The following is a 3,385-nucleotide window of genomic DNA, read 5'->3' as shown; positions in this document are numbered from 1 at the left end:
ATGGGGGAAATAATTGTCCAGGTGAATTCACTATAATGAACCTTATCGTGGAAAATAACTTTAATACTAATCAGCACATGGTTAGAATGGAAACTGGCTATATACTTAATGAGCGTTTTACTACAGTAACCATGCAATCAGAAATGCTGGCTAATGGACTTTGAAAGATATAAAACCAGCATTAAAATCATCGACATATGGAAGGGATCAAGGCCCCTGTTTTACATTACTCTTTTGTATCACAGTACTGGAGGACTGGATGTAATGCAGCTGATCATTGATCTACAAGTCTGTAATTAAAGGACTATGCATGGAAATTTTTTAATTCATGAAAGGTGTACGACTTTATTGCCTGATTATTTCAAGCAGGTGTTCAGCCATTAGGCACAACATTATGGATTCATATGCAAAAAGACTTTGAGTTACAAAGGAAGGAATATACCACACATTTATACAGTAGAAGAGATGGAATATATCTGGATAAATAATATCTGTGAAATCATTATTTTTACTATCCTTAGTGTTAGGGCTAATGCCCACTGACGGATTTCTGCAACGTTTCACGCAACGGAAATCCATGGCGTTATCCAGCAACTATTAGGTTCTACTGAACCTAATAGCTCAATGTTCACGCTGTGGAATTCTACAGTGGAATTCTGCAGCGTGAAAGAAATCATGGCATGTTCCAATTGCCACAGAAAAACGCGGGTCCGACTTCCGTCTGTCACGCAATACTTCCGCTGTGAGCGCAGACGAAGGATCGCATGATTACGCATTACCGCCCACCGCCAGCGCATCATGGCTAACAAAAATACATGATGTTACAGCAAGCTTTCAGGTTCTCATCGACCCTTCGTCAGGCTAAAATTTCATTTTTAGCCCGATGAAGGGTTGATAAGAACCTGAAAGCTTGCTGTAACATCATGTATTTTTGTTAGCCATTAAAAGGTATCATATCTACAAGATTACTTGGTTTCTCTTACTAAGAACAATCACACATAATTTAAGACCGAAACAGTCAGGTCATTAAGGTGTTAAATAATAAATATTCATTAAAAAGGCATTGTGAAAATGCTTATCTACTAGAGATGAGCGAGCACCCAAATGCTCGGGTCCGCATTATTCGAGTCAAGCTTTTCGTAAAATTCAAGAGCTCTACTCGAGTAACGAACCCCATTGACTACAATGGAAGACTTGATAATTTTTGTATGTGGGACGCCGGGTCCCGAGCTTTTTTTTTTTGCTTGGTTTGTGTTCTCTCTCTCTCTCTCTCTCTCTCTCCCCCCTTCCTGCCAGACTAAAAATTTGCCAATGAAGTGCGCTGTGTCGCGACAAGGAGGGGCCCAAACAGGCACGTCACAGCGGGCAGGAGCCAAAAGCTTGGGCAGGGTCGAACACGATTTGATGCTCGTTCGAATAACAAGCACCATTGAGTACGCTAATATGGTACTCAAACGAGCATCAAGCTAGACAGAGTATGTTTGCTCAACTCTATTATCTACATTTAGTGTGGGTATGGATGTATCTGCATTAAATTACGGATATGTGATTGTTTACAGTGAAACATTTAGCTGTTTCCAATGATCCCAATTAAACTGAATGAGAATACTGGAAAAAGCCGAAGGTAAGCTCTTAACGTTTCCATAATTCTACGGAGAGTGACATGGATTTAGGGCTTTTCATTCTTGGTAACCTTGGTGGTTCCAGAGGTCAGACCTCCTCCTATGTTGCTTTTATGACCCACTTATCCTACCTTTATGACCATGTGAAAGTTGGAAGTTGCAGCTCTCCAACGGAAAATCATGGCCCTGACCTATAGAATGATAGGTTATGAAATAAAACAAGATGATTTTCATGAAAGGAGATATGCTTTAAGGAATTGCTGATATTTTGTCAAAAGAAGAACTCTATTAGTGTTGAGATAAAAATGTGATTACAGAATAATTCTGCTTGATTAAACTAATTAACATGTTATATTCATACACGAGACACAAAAAACGACATACATGATGCTAATGGCAAAGAAAAATTCACATTCACATTGTTAAATGAGTCGTCAACAAGGAGAGAAATAACCGATCGATCACTGTCGCATAGAATTTCATCAGTACTCCTCAGGTTTCAGTATACAAATGAGGTGTGCTGGATATAAGAACTGGAGTCCTTTATGGATTCATTAATTTAATTTTGGTTACATTTGTGCACAAAAACAAAAAATTCTAAAAAATTAATTTATCATTTGATAAATTGAAGTTAGAAATATTCTTATACAAACACACCTTTTTATTGTTCTGTTTTGCAGCAGATTAAGTAACAGATGGAAACATTTACATCCCTTTGAATCAAATACTTACCTTAAAGATGTATTATCTGATGATTTGTTTTACTTTGTTGCAAAATTAACCTGTTTAGGACCAGCCACAGTAAATGTACAGCAGCTGGTCCTGGGTTTACAGCACTGTCGATAGTAAAATTATGGCGGTGCTTTACGTTTCCTGGCTCTGCAGTCAATCAGAGACAGGAACGGGTGATCAGCTGTTAGTAACAGCTGATAACCCGGAGCAGAAGGCAGGAGGGGTTTTTAACCCTTTCTGCCTTTTTGCTTCCCCGATATACAGTGCTCAATGAGCACTGTGTGGAGAAAGTGAAAGTAACATGCACTTTCACTACGGGAGCCCAGAGGGGTCATGTGACCTCCCGGGATTCCCTGCTACTGCAGAGCTGGAGGGTCAAACTAGACCCTGGCAGCTTTGCAAGTGACTAATGTCACTACAGGGGTTGCTTTCCCATGTAACTGGGGTTCCCATGGATGCCCCAGCTACAGGCGGAAAGTATCAAATAAAGAAAAAAAAAAAATGAATGTCCCCCAGAGGTCTTGCATGACGTTGTGGAGGACACTGATAGTAAAATACACAATTATATACATAAGTAAAACAAAATTACAGAATAAAACAATAATCTATATATATAAAATTGAATGTATGCGTGTGTGTGTGTGTCTGTCTGTCTGTGTGCGTCTGTCTGTCTGTGTGCGTGTCTGTCTGTGTGTGTGTGTTTGTCCTTTATGCGCTACTACACCATTCATCTGATCGCCATGAAACTTTGGGAAGTTGTTGAGTACACTCCTGGGAAGATTATAGGCATAGTACAAATATTCTATGATAAATGGCGCGCATGCGAGCGTCGTCGACAGTTACGCCCCCCCACGTAGATCGTTTGATTTCCATAGTTGCCACTAATTCTCTCACTTCCCGATGTCGCAGAAACAGGAAATTTGGCAGGAGCATTGATTATGTCATAAATAGGAAAAGTTAATGGGTCCCAACTGGATTATTCAATTCTAAGCGCCAAAGAATTAGTGTCCAAATTTTACGTACGGAATCTA

Source organism: Eleutherodactylus coqui, chromosome 8, assembly GCF_035609145.1.
Source record: "Eleutherodactylus coqui strain aEleCoq1 chromosome 8, aEleCoq1.hap1, whole genome shotgun sequence".
Lineage (NCBI taxonomy): Eukaryota > Metazoa > Chordata > Amphibia > Anura > Eleutherodactylidae > Eleutherodactylus > Eleutherodactylus coqui.
This window is presented reverse-complemented; position numbering follows the sequence as displayed.